The sequence below is a fragment of the Pseudophryne corroboree genome, chromosome 1 (genome assembly GCF_028390025.1).
Source record: "Pseudophryne corroboree isolate aPseCor3 chromosome 1, aPseCor3.hap2, whole genome shotgun sequence".
NCBI lineage: Eukaryota > Metazoa > Chordata > Amphibia > Anura > Myobatrachidae > Pseudophryne > Pseudophryne corroboree.
This window is the reverse complement of record NC_086444.1, coordinates 854,060,227-854,081,249: the sequence shown is the minus strand read 5'-3', so window position 1 is coordinate 854,081,249 and position 21,023 is coordinate 854,060,227. Positions and strand designations below refer to the sequence as shown.

Genomic DNA, 21,023 nt, shown 5'->3' with positions numbered 1-21,023 from the left:
TATGCAGCAAAGGGAAAAGAAACTGAACTGCAAGGGACGCCTCTATGGGTCTCTTTTCCCAACCAAAGCCAGCATGAGCCGTTCAATTACAGAAAGCAGAAGAGGGAATGTACTGTACTGCAAGTGGCTATGGTCCCGGGTTTGATTCCTGGAACTGGAGAGTGTTTTTTTTTTATTATTTATTTATTTTACACATTAACACATATATGACCCCTACATTAACTAGAAATATGAATGCAGAAAAAGATCACATAAACTATATATCCCTGTGGAGCGCTCTTATTTAACAGATTAATCAAAAATTTTGTTTTTTTTAATTAAAAAAAGATATAAATAGAGGATGACCTTATCTGTACCTCATAAATGTATACACCCATATGTTAAAAACACACATCTTTTTAATAAAACAGCATAATCCAAAACATTACATTTCTGTACTCAATCATTTTGTAAAACAATGTTGATGATTAAATATACGTATGTTTGTTCAATTTTTGTTTATACGTTAAAAATAAATTTGTAAAAAAATGTATGCATTTTTTTTTTTTTTTAACGTATAAACAAAAATTGAACAAACATACGTATATTTAATGATCAACATTGTTTTACAAAAAGATTGAGTACAGAAATGTAATGTTTTGGATTATGCTGTTTTAATAAAAATATGTGTGTTTTTAACATATGGGTGTATACATTTATGAGGTACAGATAAGGTCATGCTCTATTTATATCTATTTTTAATAAAAAAATTAAAAAAAATTGATTAATCTGTTAAATAAGAGCGCTCTACAGGGATATATAGTTTATGTATCTATCCATTTTTTGATCCTTATCGACAAGGGATCTTTTTCCTGTGTTGAAGCTGCCCAAAAAGAGTAGTGTTTAATAAACTGTATCAAACAGAATAATTAACTTTAAGGTCAGTAAATCTATAAGCCTATAGATTTATAAAAATAGCACATTAATGAACCCCTTTATTTGCAGAAAAAGATTAGCTGGCATTATGAACTGAAAAGCACAGTTGTGATACAATCCAATATAACAAGAAGAAAATAGAGACTATAGGGTATACAGTATTTACTAAACTACAGTTTCTCAGGAGTGGAGATGTTGCATGTGATGATACCAGGTTCCAAATCACTCAGGCACAGTGGTAGATGAAAAACCAACAGTGTTTTATTGAACAACATGGGTTATAAACAGCTCAGCACACCTCTGTAATCCAATTCCACATGACAATTTCCACAACAAACTGCTGACAGAACATTACTTCTTAGTCTTGGAGCAGAGAATCTCCCTCAACTCTCTGGGTAGCTCTACTTATACCCCCAGAAGCTTCATATTGCAGGGGTGTGTTTGATTTCCTTGTTTTACGATCTTATAGCATTGGAATACAATACATATTCTAATCAAGGTGAATACATCTGTCAGTGAGCCACCCTGCCTGGTCAGCTCACTGTTGGATAATAGGGAGTAAACACAAAGGGACAATGGTACCTTATATGACTCACCCTCTGAGTGTCCACTATGGTGTATGAAAACAATAGGAAACTAGGTCTAACATAAATACATTATCTAAAAGGTAACAGATAACATAACACAATTGCTTATATTAACAATATTAAGGTTGATTTAAACACAATATTGGGTGAGCAGTAATGGACATGTTATGGAGAATGAGCAAACAGATGAATTGAATGTATAGGGATATGGGGATAAAAAGTACATATTTGATATGGGAAATGAGGCATAGCTATATTAATTGTCACAGACCTCTCATTTCCTCACATTGCACATAGCAACCAAGCAATATACAGTACCCCTATGGAAGTGTATGGGCTTAGCAGACAGTACTTGAGCACCGTGCATGGCAATTTAAGGGAGATATTTTGTACATTACAAATCTCATTTTATTCCAAGCTGCCAATCATACTGTGGACATGGCCTTTACAACTTAGGCAGTGACGCACGGGCAGCAATGACATACTGATACCATGCCTTACAAATGAACAGTGGGCTTCAGGGGCACTGTAGAAAATATGAATTTTCTGTCAGGGCCAAAAAACACTGCTTCTGTAAACACCTCAGTTTGTGTCTTTTTATACACACAGTAGTGCATAAGCAGTTATTGCTTATACTGAATGTGGGGCAATCACTTACACTATGCAGAAAAGGGGGAAAAAACACAACTGCAAGATACCCCTCTATGGGTCTCTTCCCCCAACCAAAGCCAGCATGAGCCCTTCATTTACCAACTGTTTTGTTACTTATTTAAGCTGTCCTCCCTGTCTGTGAAATGAGAAGTTTCATAAGGAGGGGGGTAGGCTGGCTATAGTGTGAAGTCAATGGAGAAGTTATGCCCCCTGGGTCCTTTCCCCCAACCACAGCTGCCATGAGCCCTTCAATGACAAAATGTAGAAGAGGAAATGTACTGTGGCCAAGCAGTTTTTTTTTCTTTTAATACATTTATACATGTACTGTAGGACCCCTACATTAACTAGAATTGTAAACACAGAAAAAGATTAGCATTCATTATGAACTGATGGTCCGTCACCGAAAAAAGTGCAATAACTTTATGGAATCTAACCTAGGTACATGGACATGCTAAGTGTTAACAGTACCTCTAGACCAAAGTCGCCACACTAGCAAAACTTATACACTGGAAGTGACATACTGTGCTGATGCCACTGATTACAATGATTTGTTTGGCTTTTTTTATGTGTACTGTAGTTGCTGATGGTCATTTTCAGTGGGGCAATAGATGCATGCAATTAACTCAATGCTGTAGTTACTGTGAGTGATCATGAGTGTCGCAGCCATATACTGTAAAAACAGAAGCAGTCCTTTTTTATGCCCTGACTTGCTGTATAGTGATAATATTATAGGATGCCCTTGAAGCCCATTGTTTCATTTGTAAGGCATGGTGTCACTGTGCAGGGTCCCAGATCACAGCACAAGTTGCTCGCTGTGTGAAATAACATGAGATTTGTAATGTAAAATATGTACAGTGTACTGTATATAGCATAATATTGATTACAGCAATTGTTTTAAAAAGTATAATCACTTGCAGGAATCAATCCCGGGTACATGGACATGCTAAGCATTAACAGTACCTAAAGACCAAAGTCGCCACACTATCAACTCTTGCACACCAGCAGTGACAAACTGTAGTGATGCCACTGATTGCAATTATTATTATTATTATTATTATTATTATTATTATTATATGTGTACAGTAGTAGCTCACTGTCATTTTCAGTGTGGCAACAAAGGCTCGCAATCAGCTCAATGCAATGCTGGTACTGTAGTTACTGTGAGTGATCATGAGTGCCCAAGCAGGAGCATGGCAAATTTTGCAGTGTGTAATAAAAAATCTGTTATCATGGTAGGCCTTGTAAAACATACATAACAGTGCTGTATAGCCACCATAATATGATTAAATGAATAATAAAGCATCTAAAAATAGTAGTTCTTAAACTGCAAGCATTGTTTGACTTTACAATGGATACTTCAAGCATGTGCAATAGTGGTTTTCAAAAATGATACCTGGTGGACCAACCCCACTATTGCACTGACCAGAGACTCTGGGCCTGCTTCAGAGCTGATTGCTGCTGTGCGTTTTCGCACAGCGGGCAATTATCGATAGACTGCTCATGCGTATGCACTCTAATGCGTGTCGCCAAACAACACAGGCATCGCCGAACAGCAACAGGTTGGTGCAAAAATTTCAACCACACAGCAATTCACATGCTGATTGACAGGAAGAGGACAGTTGTGGGTGCTAACTGACCATTTTCTGGGAGTGTCAGGGAAAACGCAGGCGTTCCCAAGCATTTTCAGGGAGGGTGTCTGACGTCAGCTCCGGACCAGATCAGCCTGTTCTCATCTCAGTGTAGGAGTAAGTCCTGGGCTGCGCACAGACTGCACACACTGGTAAAAACATTCAATGGTGAGTGTGGTGCGAACGGATTTGCAGCTGTCCGCTGACTGAGAGATATTTGTAGAACGGTGTACACATGAAATCGCACACTATCTGAATGCAGGACGGCAAAATTAGCAGCTCATCGATCAGGTCTGAATCGGGCCCTCAGTTCATTACACTGCGACTGAATATACCACCTTGCGACTGAATATGCCACCCTGTGACCAGATGCAGGCATACGTAATGCAACTAGTTTTTTGCACTACACGCCACACGGAGAATAGATAAACCTGGCTACATCTGCATTTACAAAGTAAAAATGTGTATACATATAATACAAATTTTAATAACATCATAATGATACATTTTAGATACTTTTTTTTGTTGTTGTTGCACCAGTTGCCTTCATACATAGGATACTGCCATTGCACCATTGTAGTAAATGAACCTGAGTAATGTCATTGGCTTCTAGTTAAATCAAAGCTTGTATGATCATTGACATTGATTAGCCAATCTTAGAATGGTGCAATGGCAGACCTACAGAACCACAATTGCAGTGGATGCAAAGGATAAGGGGCCTGTTTAGAAGAGGGAAAACAATGCTGGGACCTCAAAGGACCCTGCTCCCCCGGATTCCCACATGTGTTCTGTAATAGCCACTGTACAGTTCCACTTTTCTGCCACAATCCCACTGACCTTCTTTTCTTCCAATGTTGTGATGTTTTATTCAATCTTCAATATTAGACAGTAAAGATTTTGCATATACTGCATTTTAAATAGAAATACAGAGAACTTACTGTGACCTTCAATAAACTCTCAACAGGTCAAACTATGGTCACAGTTGATGTCATATGACCTGTACAAAAGAAATATCAGTCCTAATTTTTCATTCACGTTCACATTAATAGATTGTATGTTATCATTGTTTATGACCAGTATTAATTTTCATGAAGGAATGGTAATTAAATTAATTAAGACTAATAATGCAGTTAACAGTAAATTAGTGCACATACTACCAGCTAAAACAGATTAGCATTTAGTCAGAAGAAAATAATTGCTTTAAAAGCCAAGCAACCATTTATTTCAATACATTTTTATTATACATTATCCCAGAATACAAGATTAATTTATATGGGAGTGCTTGTCTGGTTAGCAGGCAGGTTGCTAGTATGTTAATTACAGTACATACTGTATATATTCTGTACATTTGCTAAGATAAGCATTAGAGTTGAGTGAATCTCCTGTAAAATGATTAGAGATATTAGGCCTAAAGTACTATTTTTATATTTTGTAACTTATTAACAACACTTTAAAGTTTAATGGTATGAAAAGTTGTTTAGACCCTGTATTTGTTCAGTTTGTTTTTATTTAGAATTTTTAAAATAATTCATTAATAATCTATCAAAATATAATTTTGTAAAAACATTACAAATAAATATCAATAATGTTTTAAAGTCTTAATTAAGCATTGCTCTGTCTTAAATAATACATGGAAATTTGTAGATAGTTGAACTCTGCTTAAACTATTCACTACATCTCATAATAAAAACAAACTTTCATCATGCCACTTCTGAATTTTGCCATATTCCAGGTTGAAAAAATTTAGAAATAAGTAAGCTGGGTTACTTTCATGCAAATGTAAGGGTACCCACCTTTTACTCAAGTGGCTAGAACTTGAATTTTGCCTTGGGCTCCATTTTTATTTAAAACCAGATCTAATTTATTGGCAAAGCTACAAACAGAATGTTAACTGTTCAAGTTTTTTTTAATAATATCAAAATTGAAGTTGAGAAATTAAACAATAAAACATGAGTATAAATAATAATAAAAAAAGTTCAATTTGAGATGCTACAATACACAATTGTTAACCGAGATTGACTATAGATACAACTAATACCGCTTTTAGAATGAAGTCGCGGGTCGCAGCCGAGAGCCTGCCATGGGTGCTACCTGGCTGCGACACGCGTCAGCCTCCTTTCCCACTGCAGTCACCAACCCGGCATATTGCCGTGTTGGTGTAGTTGCTGGTGATGCGGCGGAGGGCGGCGCTTAGAGATCACATGATCTCCAAGCACCGCCTGTCAATTCACAGTGAACGGGAAGCCGGGTCAATGCGACCCAGCTGCCGTTTACACTGCAGTTTGCTGGGTTGAACCCGTGTTCAACTCTGCAAACTAACCGAGTTGGAATATACTATAGCTAAAGTAATAAGTATTATTATTGGGATATCTGTGCATTATCTTAATTGATTTTTTATTAAAATATGTACAAATCAAACATATTTTTATTAGTTACCCATTTCAGCCTTTTTGGGTTACTAAAAATAAATCTTCTTTTGCATAAATATTGTCTGCAATTGTCTGTGACTGGTTGGGGAACCCTTTCATTTCTGCCAGGTCATGGTGAAGATGGGAGTTGCTGCAGAGAAAGAAGACCTGCAATGTACCTAATGGATGAAGCCCAACCTCTCTCTCCATTCATACAGTACCCCCAGGAACCCTTAACCAGCTTTTACTAAAGCACAAAATCTAACCAAGTCTGTTTTGCAGAAACAGACCTCTAAATCATATAGGTCAGAAACCTGGGACAAACATATCTCCCATTTATAACTTTGCCAGTACTTTTATCACAGGTATTAAACATGGAAAAGTTTCAGGAATATTCCAGAAGGAAGAAAATGAAGATAAATTTGCGATGATAAAATTTTCCTAAACACTGTTGGGTTCCGGTCAGCAACCGCACTAAGGACGCAAGAGCCAGAGTCTTGTTGAAAACTGCACAGAGAATGTAAATACAATGGAAAGCAATTTATGAATATACCTCCAACATTTTTAAGTTCAGATAACAGGGATACTATAGACATCAGATATTCAGATTGTAAGCTATCAACCAAACAAGACTAAACCCCTAAGTAACTTTGCTGAAAATTCAGCTGGCTCTTTCTAAATTGTTGGATATGAAATAGCAGCAGTCGGGATCCATTCCAACAGTAGGAAGACTGATAGCAGGATCCTGTCGGACAGAATTCCAATACAACCTGGTAAGTACAATGAGTCCTAGCTCACCTTATACACTGCTGCTAATAGTCACAGGTTATTTGCCATGATTATAGTGCCTGCGAACATGCACAGGCACTGGTTACGCACCTGTGAGCCATAGGATCCATGCGACCTGTTTGCAAACAAGGTGAGTGCAAATATATCTGAATTTTTACACTAACCAACCCATCCCATAGCCTAACCTTCACCTCTCCCACCCACAGCCTAACCCTAACCCTTCCCTTTCACAGCCTAACCTCCCTCCCACCTCGCAAACCCTAACTTTCCACCTAGTGCCTAACCCTAACCCTGGAAACTGAATCCCGCTGTGGGTCTCCGGACAGTCGGGAAACTGACTGTTGTTGTTTTTTAAATTCATCCTTTAAAAAACATCCATGTTGGTGGACATTTACTAAGCTCCAGTGTTTGAGTTTGCATTTTCATCTCTTTGAGCCGGTCCTGGTTGTTAAAATACCAGCGGTAAAAATGTGCAGGAGGGGAGACCCACACAATTTTTTATTTTTATTTTTTAAACTATTTAAATACTTTACACAATGAAGCCCTGCACAGCTCTCACTGATCCAGCTGGGCTTCACTGTGTAATGTTCAGCAGTATTTTACTAAACTCTCCCGTAAAATACTGCCCTTCAATAAGAATGACATTGACATCGGAAAACTCAAATCTCACAAACACGGTAGTTTAGTAAATTACCTTTTTTTTAAAGTGGTCACTTCACATGTCCGCTGTCATTCGAATTCAATCTCAACTGAAATCATCTGAAACACAAATTTTAGTAAATTTACCCCGTCATTGGCTATGAATGAGAAATTTTAAATATATGTTTGTAAATGCTAAAAGTTTCTTAGGTTTTATGGGGCAACTTGCATTTTTGGTTTTGTATCCTTTTAGAACTAGCATGGCAATGTAAAGCTTACATTTTCTTTAGAATCAGAAATTCCAATTCCTCAAATGATGCAATATATTATGAAAACTTTATAATTGTTACCTTGTATAAGATTTATTACTTATTATTACTATTTTTATATGTTAAAGTAGGCGTTGCATAAAATGTTGGTTACATTTATAAACATTTTGCAGTACTTTTGCACATTGCAGCAAAACATCTGATTATATGCTTTTTTAGCATGTTTTTGCTGTTCGAGCATTGGTTTGTGCTATGAATAAGCATTTAATTCAGTAAAAAGTCACTGAAGGTTCTTTGAAGAAAAATATGACTGCTCGTGTAAACAATTAATGGTTGTTAAGCATGGCAGTGTATATTATGACAAACAACACATGCTACATTATGCCAGCTGGTATAATGATGTGATAATGTCTGACTCATTAACTCTAGCACACAGTTTACGATGCCCTTGTATGACAGGATTAATTGATTCACACATACATTAAAACAAAAATAACTAATCTGAAATTCAGCTGGAAGCCTTGATTCTCATTTGTCATAAACTCTATTGACTGAGTGTGACTATAACCTTTGTCTTGGCTTCGAGTGGCCACCTTCACTTCAGTCATTTTTCATTGGCTACTGCTTCTTGTTTTGCTTTTCTAATTTTTATCCAAAACTTTTGGAATTTGTAAAATGAGAACAGATAAACCATATTCAACAGAAAAAAGTTAAAAGTTCAAATGTAACGATTGAACACATGCAGTTGAAATGATGTACGTTACAAAAAGAAAGATATATTGCTTAAATTATTGTAAAATGTAAAGCAGCCACTAAAACTAAGCTAAATTAAACTACACCAAAATAAAACAATGACAAATCTTAAAATGATTCTAAACAACCTCATAAAACCTCTCACATGTCAATAATGTGCTTTCCTAGACCCTAGAGCTCAAAAGGGCTGATGATAAATAACTTACAGTGGCTGTTACATAAAATTTGTAGGTAAAATTATTTAATTCAGCACAATAATGATTTGACTACAGAGTGACCAGCAGTGTGACCAGCTGTTGGCATAGGAGCAAAGGAATCCTTATACTTGCAACTTGTCTTCAAATGCTCTGCAATTGAAAGTGCCAAATGGCCTAAAGTAGGGCCCCCAGAATGAATGGCATTGCCCCTAAGCTAAAAATGCTCTCCTTCCTTTCTTTTCCCAGTTAACAATGGACTATTAATGAGTAGTCCTCTATAGTTTTGTGATGTCATTTGAGGCTTGATTCACTGATAAAAATGAAAGGCTTTTAATTTGTTGCTCCTAAAACAGTTATTATTTCATAATATATGCTAAAAAATGTACTGTAGTCGTTATGGATTATTAACATAGCAAATGTGATAACAGATAATAAAAATGGTAAAATGTAATTCTAAAAATAATCTGATTTTTTTTTCTTTTGCACATTTAATACCGGATTTTCATAGTAACAGTGTATAGCTGTGAAAAGTTTCCCATGATAAATACAGGTTATATACGCAGTTATATTTACCGCTGTACTGACTAGACAGAGCCGGCCCTAACCAATATGATGCCCTAGGCAAAATTTTGGCTGGTGCCCCCTAGCACCACCGCTGGTTCCGCCTCTGACCTTGCACCTCTTTCCCAGCACCAGCACCCCTCACCTATAGCAGTCCTTTTTTTGGTGTTTGTACCCCCTATATTTTAAATAGGAACAGTTCACACATTTGGCGCACAGCCCAAAAAGGGGTGTGTTTTGCTGGCAAGGGGCATGGCCACACAATAATAACCCCAATTCCAGTTACGCCACACAGTACTGCAACTTTATTCACAGTTGATCATCCGATAGTGTCCATAATTCATATTACAGCCCACAGCAGTATCACTTTACCTTATAAACGTTACTCCTTACAGTAGAGCCCCTTGTTCACATTACATCACACTGAATTGCTCCTTATTCACATTACACCACACTCTATTGCTCTTTATTCACATTAGATGACATAGTAGTGCCCTTTCTATATGCAACACCACATAGTAGAGCACCTTATACACATAATGCCACACATTAGTAATGCATTTATACACCTAATTCCACACAGTAATGCCCCTTACACATATGAGACACCTTATTAATGTCCTTATAAAAATAATGTGCCTTACACATTATGACAACCTTTATTAATGCCCTGTTACACATAATGGGGCAGATGTATTAACCTGGAGAAGGCATAAGGAAGTGATAAACCAGTGATAAATGCAAGGTGATAAACACACCAGCCAATCAGCTTCCATATGTAAATTAACAGATAGGAGCTGATTGGCTGGTGCATTATCACCTTGCACTTAACGCTGCTTTATCACTGGTTTATCACTTCCTTATGCCTTCTCCAGGTTAATACATCTACCCCTATGTCCCTTACACATATGCCGCACATTATTAATGCCCTTATATACATAATGACACACATAGTGCCCCCTACACATTTGCTGCACATTATTAGTGCCCCTATACACATAATGACACACATACAGTAGTACCCTGTTACACATATGCCGCACATTATTAATACCCTTATACACATAATGACACACATAGTGCCCCTTACACATACAGGTATGTTGCACATTATTAATGCATTTTTACATGACACACATAATGCTCCTTACACATATTCCAAACACTACTGCACAACCAACCCACTCACATGCACACAGCACTCACATTGCCACTAACACTGTGGCCTCTGCCTCTGCTTGGATACCGATGTGTCCTCATAAATCTTGCCTCAATGCAAACATCGGGCACACCTTTTTTTTTATGAAAATGCATCTTATTTGCATTGCTATGTGGCTAGGATGCATAAGCAGCTTCTGCTGATTAAAATGATATGCAGCATACTGTGTGAGACTGTGGCTGTATCTGCATATGAAATGCTACACACAGAATATAGGCATGCTGCATATCATTTTAATCAGCAGAAGCTGCTGATGCCCCTAGGCATATCAAATGCCCTAGGCAATTGCCTAGTTTGCCTATGCCTATGGCCGGCTCTGTGACTAGAGATAGCTTTTTGCTTAAATATCTTGTTACCTACATAAAAGAAATCTCCAGGAGCCAAGGATGAAGTTCTGCTCCTATTAGCAGTGACCTGAAAATGATACGGTATGTCCACTTGCCTGTATCCATCAGGAGTAGCTACTGTATGACACATCTGCTGGAGGTGAAGTGCCAGCAGTGTGGTAAGCTATAGGTATTCAAAATTATACTTTTGCCAAGATGTTGAGGTACTGGTAGTGGCTCTGCTGCCCTGTATTTGCAATCCCCATATTCCTGAGCATGAAGTGCAGGTAAAAGTTTTAGTGAATTTATTCCTCTGAAAGCAAACGATGGGGAAATTTTGCTGATCAACTTTGAAGGTTTCTTGTAGACTATAATGCAATGAATTTCCATTCTATGTGTGTTCTTTTCCATGTACAGTACATTATAAACCCATCTTATTGCTGACTTTATTAACTGATACATTGCTCTATGCTAAGGTGTTTAACCATTGAATTTTCACAGTACATGCACAACAGCAAGTAAAATTTGAAGATAGCACTTTCACAAAGTTGTACCACAGTAAACTCCAGAGGAGAAATGTCTTGCTGGGACACTTGTTTCTCTGCACTGCTGTGATTGCAGATACAATTGGCTGCATTCAGAGTTGCTGCACATGCTCCTCTTACAGTATTCACGAAAATTGCTGAGGATGAGCTGCTGTGCATGATCAGCTGCACAGCTCATTCCACATGCCATTGGTCACAGTTATGGGCCAGCTGTGGCAGGTAAGGGCCCTGATAAAATAAGTGTAGAGGTAGTGGAACTCTTAATGGAATAGGGGATGGGCTTGGACTAAAATAGTGGCAGGTGATTTGGGGGTTAATCATTTAATTATGAGAGGGAATTAATTTATTATGGGGGACTTTTCTGTTTAAGGAGCTGTTTAGTGGCATAACTAAAATCATAGCCATGTACCTTTCATTGAGGCCATGTACACTCTTGAGGCATAATGCTGAAACCTTCTTCAAGAAATCCTGTTTGCCCCTGCCAATAAATTATAGTACAGATAGTTTTTACATGACATAAAGGTAGACATAATGTTACCAGAATTCAGCAATTTGTGCTCTGGTACTATGGCATGTACTGTACATTTTATCATCGACAAAAGCAATAATATTGTTCTCTGTGTCTCAAAGCACCCTGGAGACCTCAGTCACAGAACCTGGCACTTAGCTATCTGGGCACTATCAGGTCTTCTTCACAGATTGCCAGAGGTCTGCAAGCCACTGTCTCCCTCTGCTGCAGCATCTTCTAGGTCTCCTGTGGCAGCTTGTTCAGTGATCTCCCACCGGTGCCTGCAAATAGTGAGGTGGCTCCAGCGTCCTCTTCTCCCTGGTTCCCGCCAGCTCTGCACTTAGGGCAGAGCCATCTTCTCCTAGGTCAGCTGACCGCAGCACTGTCAATGAGAACCTAGGTAATGGTTTTCCAGAGGGCTCAGCCAATCAGCAGCAAGCAGTCTGTATAAAGGGACTTCCTGTAACTATGGCAGATTGCCTGCAGTGTGAGCAGACTCTTGGTGCTCCTCAGAATTTTCACACTGAGTGTTCTACTGCTAATTCTTGTTCCTGCTTTGTGTCAACCACTGGTCCCAGTCTAGTGTTCAGCTCCTGTATCATTTGGCCTAGCCCAGTTTCCAGCTACTGTACCACTGGTTCAAGTCCAGTGTCGAGTTCATGCACCACTTTTCCCAGCCCAGTGTCCAGTACCACTGATCCCAGCCTGGTGTCTAGCTCTATTCCCATTGGTTCCATCCCAGTTCCACTGGTTCTGGACCAGTGTTTAGCTTAAGTACAACTGATTTAGTCCTACCAGTTCCAACTCAGTGTTTAACTTAAGTACCACTGGTCTCCATCAAGTCCTACTGGTTCCAAACCAATTGTCCAACTTAAGAACCGCTAGTCCCAGCACAGTGTCCAGTTCCACTGGTTCTGGCAAGAACTGGTGGAACTGGAAACTGTGCTGGGACCATAGTTTTGGGCCCAACCATCAGTACTTTTGGTGTCGATTCACAGCTCAACATTCCAGATTCTCAAGCCACCAGTCCTAGTCTGGTATCCAATCCACATGGTCCATATCCAGAATCTGTTTTACAGACTACAGTCCTGTTCCCAGTATCACACTGTGACTTTGATTGTACCAATCTCGCATATATCCTAGCCTAGTATTCTACTGATCCCAGAACATTTCCAGAGTCAAGCCTTGATGATCATAACCAGCTTCTATGCCAATCCTCACCATTGTTGCCTTGCTAAGTTAGTGTTCTACAGGTCTTCAGCATTCGAAATCGTTATTTCCCTGAATTTTCAAGTGCTTCCACAGTGTCACCTGAGTTCCAGTCCATGTTCAGGAACTTCATAATGTCACCAAGCTTCCTGCATACTGCCATTCCTCCAACTCCAACCCTAGACTCCAGGCCAGAAACACAAACACACCCAGACGTGACACTCTGTATGGGATCCTTGATAACTTTTGCAAACTGCAGTTTGACTTTATGCACTAACAAACTAAACAATTTATGTGCATTAAACACGACTACACAAACTGACATTGCCACTATAGCATCATAGTTTACTAGAGCAAGACTAACATATGCTTTAGAACACATAGACAGGCATATGCTTGACCTCACACAAGCTCTCCATGAGCAAAGCACAAATCAGCCATTAATTAGCAACCAACTTTGTGCAGCAATAGTCTTAAACTTGGTCATAATCAACACTTACAGCACCAAGTACATCAAATTCAAGCAAGAGTGTCAAGAGGATCAGATCTTGAGGAACATTAAAACATATTTTTTTTTTAGAATTTCATGACTTGCACATCTGCAATAAGTAAAAACTATGGGTTTCATTACATTTTGCATTTTTTATCATTCCAAAAGACATAGAGAGTTCACTTTAGACATACAGTAACAAGTAAACCTATTGTTCAAGGCTTCAAAAAAGATCTATAGTACATACAAAACTATTTGACCAAACATGTTTTAACCTCACTTCAGGCATTTCTCAGATCAAATGTAAAATAAAATAAAATAAAAAAAAAATTGCTGACGTCACACACCCTCCATGAAAACGCTTGGGAACTCTTGCGTTCTTCCAGACACTTCCAGAAAATGGCCATTTGCCACCCACAAACGTCCTCTTCCTGTCAATCAACTTGCGTACGTCTAGTGATCAAAGTTTTCGCACCATTCTGTCACTGTTTGGAGTCGCGCCTGCGCATTGCAATGCATACGCAATCAGGTCTGAATTAGGCCCTGAGTGAGACCAGTACCTATCATAGGAATAGTGGTAAAGCCTCTATAATTGTAAAATGATTTAGAGAGAATTCTTACACTTGTACCACAAGAACCGAACCTCCCCGAACTTCACGTCTCGAGCCCGGATCCGAGTCCGGCTCGGGTTTTCCCGCCTGACTTGGAAACCAGAACGAGGCAAAACGTCATCATATTCTAATGGGTTTTGGATTCCATATAAGGAGCCGTGCGTCACTGCCATTTTCACTACAGTCCTGGAGAGTATAGCGAGATGACGAGTTTCTCTCCTCAGTGTCTGTCTGTGTGGGAAAGTGGTGTGGTGACCTGCTCTGTCTTATGTGTGTCATTCCAGTGCTGTGTTGTGCTGCATCAGTCTAGTGGTGGTGTCTTGTGCTGCATAAGTACAGTCACAGTGGTGGTGTCCTCTGCTGCCATATGTCCAGTGCTGCTGTATAAGTCCATTGCAGTGGTGCTGCATTGTACTGCATCAGTCCACTGGTGGTGTCTTGTGCTGCATCAGTCCAGTCACAGTGGTGGTGTGCTCCGCTGCCATATGTCCAATGATTCTGTATAAGTCCAGTCCATTGCAGTGGTGTTGTGTTGTCATGCATCAGTCCAGTGGTGGTATCCCTGTGCTGCTGTATAAGTGCAGTGGTACTGCCGTATAAGTCCGGTGATACTGCCGTATATGTCCAGTGGTACTGCCGTATAAATCCAGTGATACTGCCGTATATGTCCAGTGGTACTGCCATATAATTCCAGTGATACTGTTGTATATGTCCAGTGGTACTGCCATATAATTCCAGTGATATTTCTGTATATGTCCAGTGGTACTGCAATATAATTCCAGTGATACTGCTGTATATGTCCAGTGGTATTGCCATATAATTCCAGTGATACTGCCGCATATGTCCAGCGGTACTGCCATATAATTCCAGTGATACTGCCGTATATGTCCAGTGGTACTGCCATATAATTCCAGTGATACTGATGTATATGTCCAGTGGTGCTGCTGTATAAAAGTCCAGTGGTACTGCCGTATAAATCCAGACCAGTGGTACTGCCGTATAAGTCCAGATGTACTGCCGTATAATTCCAGTGATACTGCTGTATATGTCCAGTGGTACTGCCGTATAAAAATCCAGTGGTACTGCCGTATAAATCCAGTCCAGTGATACTGCCGTATAAGTCCAGTGATCCTGCCATATATGTCCAGTGGTACTGCCATATAAGTCCAATGGTACTGCCATATAAGTCAAGTGGTACTGCCATATAAGTCCAGTGGTACTGCTGTATAAGTGCAGTGGTACTGCCGTATAAATCCAGTCAAGTGATACTGCTGTATAAGTCCAGTGATACTGTCGTATATGTCCAGTGGTACTGCAGTATAAATCCAGTCCAGTGTTAATGCCGTATAAATCCAGTGGGATTGCCATATAAATCCAGCGGTACTGCCGTATAAATCCAGTCATTTGATACTGCTGTATAAGTCCAGTGATACTGTCGTGTATGTCCAGTGGTACTGCCGTATAAATCCAGTACAGTGATACTGCCGTATAAATCCAGTGGGATTGCCGTATAAATCCAGTGGTACTGCCATATAAATCCTGTGGTACAGCCACATAAGCCAAGTGGTACTGCTGTATAAATCCAGTCCAGTGGTACTGCTGTATAAATCCAGTGATACTGCCATACATGTCCAGTGGTACTGCCGTATAAATCCAGTCCAGTGATACTGCCGTATAAATCCATTGGTACTGCCACATAAGTCTAATGCTACTGCCATATAAGTCCAGTGGTACTGCCATATAAGTCCAGTTGTACTGCCATATAAGTGCAGTGGTACTGCTGTATAAATCCAGTCCAGTGATACTGCCGTATAAGTTCAGTGATACTGGCGTATATGACTAGTGGTACTGCCGTACAAATCCAGTCCAGTGATACTGCCGTATAAGTCCAGTGGGACTGCCATATATGTCCAGTGGTACTGCAGTATAAGTCTAGTGGTACTGTCATATAAATCCAGTCCAGTGATACTGCCATAAAAGTCCAGTGATACTGCCATATAAGTCCAGTCCATTGCAGTGGTGCTGTGTTGTCATGCATCAGTCCAGTGGTGGTGTCCCTGTGCTGCTGTATAAGTCCAGTGGTACTGCCGTATATGTCCAGTGGTCCCTGTGCTGCTGTATGAGTCCAGTGGTACTGCCATATAAGTCCAGTGATACTGCCGTATATGTCCAGTGGTACTGCCGTATAAATCCAGTCCAGTGATATTGCCGTATGAGTCCAGTGGGACTACCATATAAGTCCAGTGGTACTGCCGTATAAGTCCTGTTGTACTGCCATATAACTCCAGTGGAACTGCCGTATAAATCCAGTCCAGTGATACTGCCGTATAAGTGCAGTGATACTGCCATATATGTCCACTGGTACTGCAGTATAAGTCCAGTGGTACTGCCATATATATCCAGTGGAGTGATACTGTCGTATAAGTCAAGTGATACTGCCATATAAGTCCAGTGGTACTGCCATATAAATCCAGTCGAGTGGTACTGCTGTATAAATCCAGTGGTACTGCCGTATAAATCCAGTCCAGTGATACTGCCGCATAAGTCCAGTGGTACTGTCGTATAAGTCCAGTGGTACTGCCGTATAAATCCAGTCCAGTGGTACCGCCGTATAAGTCCAGTGGTACTGCTGTATAAATTCAGTACAGTGGTGCTGCCGTATAAATTCAGTGGTGCTGTCCTAGGCTGTAAATGATTTACTCCAAATAAAGGGGTTATTAATATTTAATCCAAATAATTTTCACAGGGTTTGCCGTGTGGTGTAGAGGAACGCTCTCCTGTGCCGCATATTGTTATATAACTCCAGAAAAAAAACGAAGAACAAAAATTTGGAGGATAAAATAGGGACGGATCAAGAACCACTTCCTCCTAATGCTGAAGCTGCTACCACTAGTCATGACATAGACAATGAAATGCCATCAAATTCGTCTGCCAAGGCCGTTGCCCAATGTCATAGCAGATGACATGTAAAATCCAAAAAGCCAAAGTTCAGTAAAATGACCCAAAAAAAATAAATTTAAATGGTCTGAGGAGAAACGTAAACTTGCCAATATGCCATTTACGACACGTTGTGGCAAGGAATGGCTAAGGCACTGGCCTATGTTCATGACTAGTGGTTCAGCTTCACCTGACAATGAAAGCCCTCATCCTCACACTAGAAAAATGATAAGAGTTAAGCTGGCAAAAGCACAGCAAAGAACTGTGTATTCTAAGATGGTATCACAAATCCCCAAGAGTTCAAGTGTGTCAGCGGTTGCAATGCCTGACCTCCCCAACACTGGACGGGAAGAGGTGGCTCCTTCCACCATTTGCATTCCCTCTGCAAGTGCTGGAAGGAGCACCCACAGTCCAGTTTCTGATATTCAAATTGAAGATGTCACTGTTGAAGTACACCAGGATGAGGATATGGGTGTTGCTGGTGCTGAGGAGGAAGTTGACAAGGAGGATTCTGATGGTGATGTGGTTTGTTTAAATCAGGCACCGTGGGAGAGAGTTGTTGTCCATGGGATGAGAAAGCCCATTGTCATGCCTGGGAAAAATACCAAAAAAGCCATCTCTTCATCGTGGCATTATTTCTCCACAAATCTGGACCACAGGTGTCAAGCCGTGTGTTGCATCTGTCAATCCATAATACTGTAAGTAGGGGTAAGGACGTTAACCACCTAGGAACATCCTCCCTTATACGTCACCTGCAGCGTATTCATCAGAAGTCATTGTCAAGTTCAGAAACTTTGCATAAGAGCGTAATCAGTCCAACGACACCTAAATCCCTTCTTCGTCTTGTACCCAAGCTCCTGCAAGCCACACCACCAACTCCCTTAACGTCAGCCCATGTGACAGGCATGACTGATGAGTCCTCTCCTCCTCCGGAGGATCCTTGAGTGGTATGCCTACTGCTGCTGCCGCTACTGTTGTTGCTGCTGGTAGTCGATCGTCATCCCAGAGGGGAAGTTGGAAGATGACTTGTACTACTTCAACTAAGCAATTGACTGTCCAACAGATCTTTGCGAGGAGGATGAAATAGGACAGCAGTCATCCTGTTGCAAAGCGGATAACTGAGGCCTTGACAGCTATGTTGGTGTTAGACGTGCGTCCGGTATCCGCCATTGGTGTAGTGGGATTTAGACGATTGACGGAGGTAATGAGTACCTGGTACCAAATCCCATCTAGATTCTACTTCACTAGGAAAGCGATTTCTGGACTGTACAGGGACATTAAGAAAAGTGTACTCAGTGTCCTGAAAAATGCGGTTGTACCCAGTGTCCACTTAACCATGGACATGTGGACAAGTGGAGCAGGGTAAACTAAGGACTACATGACTGTGACAGCCCACTGGGTAGATGTATTGCCTCCCGCAGCAATAACAGCAGTGGCACCAGTAGCATCATCTCACAAACGCCAGCTCATTCCTAGGCAGGCTACGCTGTGTATCACCGGTTTCCATAAGAGGCACACCGCTGACAACCTCTTATGGAAACTGAGTGACATCATCGCACAATGGCTTACCCCAATTAGACTATCCTGGGGATTTGTGATATCGGACAATGCCACCAATATTGTGCATGCTTTACATCTGGGCAAATTCCAGCATGTCCCATGTTTTGCACATACAATTAATTTGGTGGTGCAGAATTTTTTGAAAAATGACAGGGGCGTGCAGGAGATGCTGTCAGTTGCCCAAAAAATTGCGGGCCACTTTCGGCATTCAGCCACCACGTGCCGAAGACTGGAGCACCAGCAAACATTCCTGAACCTGCCCTGCCATCACCTGAAGCAAGAGGTGGTAAAAAGGTGGAATTCAACACTCTATATGCTTCAGAGGATGGAAGAGCAGCAAAAGGCCATTCAAGCCTATACATCCACCTATGATATAGGCAAAGGAGGGGGAATGCACCTGACTCAAGCGCAGTGGAGAATGATTTCCGTCTTGTGCAAGGTTCTCCAACCCTTCGAACTTGCCACACGTGAAGTCAGTTCAGACACTGCCAGCTTGAGTCAGGTCATTCCCCTCATCAGGCCTTTGCAGAAGCAGCTGGAGAAATTGAAGGACGAGCTAAGATGGACCGATTCCGCTAAGTATGTGGGACTTGTGGATGGAGCCCTTCATTCGCTTTGCCAGGATTCAAGGGTGGTCAATCTGTTGAAATCAGAACACTACATTTTGGCAACTGTGCTCAATCCTAGGTTTAACGCCTACGTTGTATCTCTCTTTTTGGCAACAGAAGTCTGCAGAGATTCAAAGACATGCTGGTGAGACAGCTGTCAACTCAAGTGTAACGTGACCTGTCAACAGCTCCTCCTTCATTTTCTCCCGCAACTGGGGCTGCCAGGAAATGGATAAAATGTCCGCGCCCACCTGCTGGCGGTGATGCAGGGCAGTCAGGAGCATGTGCTGACATCTGGTCCAGACTGAAGAACCTGCCAATGATCACTGACATGTCTACTGTCACTGCATATGATACTGTCACCATTGAAATAATGGTGGAGGAGTATATGGGTGACAACATCCAAGTAGTCATGTCAGACAGTCCATATGTATACTGGCAGGAAAAAGAGGCAATTTGGAGGTGCCTTGCACAAACTGGCTTTATTTTACCTAAGTTGCCCCCCCTCCAGTGTGTACTCCGAAAGAGTGTTTAGTGCAGCCGCTCACCTTGTCAGCAATCGGCGTACGAGGTTACTTCCACAAAATGTGCAGAAGATGATGTTCATCAAAATGAATTATAATCAATTCCTCCGTGGAGACATTCACCAGCAATTGCCTCCAGAAAGTATACAGGGACCGGAGATGGTGGATTCCAGTGGGGACGAATTAATACTCTGTGAGGAGGGGGATGTACACAGTGAAAGGGGTGAGGAATCGGAGGATGATGATGAGGTGGACATCTTGCCTCTGTAGAGCCAGTTTGAGCAAGGAGAGATTGATTGCTTCTTTTTTTGGTAGAGGCCCAAACCAACCAGTCATTATTATTAATATTATTATTATTATTATTATCCTTTATTTATATGGCACCACAAGGGTTCCGCAGCACCCAATTACAGAGTACATAAACAAATAATCAAGCAGGAAAACAGCAACTTACAGTTGACGACAATATAGGACAAGTACAGGGTGAATAAACATAGCTACATCAGCAGATGACACTGAAATAAGTATCAGGTGGCAGAAGACTGCTGGATATGGTGCAGTTGAATATTATTAGAGTAAGAAAAGGATAAGCACATGAGGGAAGAGGGCCCTGCTCGTGAGAGCTTACATTCTAAAGGGGAGGGGTAGACAGACAGGGGTGAGAAAGATGGGGTACATAGAGAGCATGGAATAGAGGTTTAGGATGAGATTTGGCTGGGTTTGGTGAAGAAGTGGGTCTTGAGAGCCCGTTTGAAGTTTTGTAGAGAGGTGGAGAGCCTGAGGGCGAGAGGTAGGGAATTCCAGAGAAGTGGTGCAGCACGTGAAAAATCTTGGAGGTAGGAGTGGGAGGAAGTAATCCGTAGGCAGGAGAGTCGGCGTGCATTAACAGAGCGAAGAGGACGTGTGGGAGTGTAAAGGGAGATAAGGTCAGAGATGTAGATGGGAGAGGAGTGGGTGAGGGCTTTGTAAGCAAGTATGAGAAGCTTGAAATGGATTCTGAAAGGGAAGGGGAGCCAATGAAGGACTAGTAAGAGAGGAGAGGTGGACGTAGTGCGTTTGGTGAGGAAAATGAGCCGGGCAGCAGCATTG

The 21,023-nt window shown here is 40.9% G+C and overlaps 1 long non-coding RNA gene across 4 annotated transcripts in view; it reads right to left on the bottom strand.

Moving 5' to 3' along the window:
* Positions 1–1,069: 1,069 nt before the first annotated feature.
* LOC134913185 (uncharacterized) overlaps positions 1,070–21,023 on the bottom strand; it is a 78,273-nt gene continuing 58,319 nt past the window's right edge. For 3 of the 4 annotated variants that reach the window (XR_010177008.1, XR_010177018.1, XR_010177023.1), the window contains 2 exons: positions 7,673–7,737; positions 1,070–4,778 (listed from right to left, as the gene is read on the bottom strand). This is a non-coding gene — a long non-coding RNA (uncharacterized LOC134913185). Of the gene's footprint in view, positions 4,779–5,776; positions 6,697–7,672; positions 7,738–21,023 lie in introns of those variants that run through there. The other variant, XR_010177012.1, reaches the window with a different exon arrangement.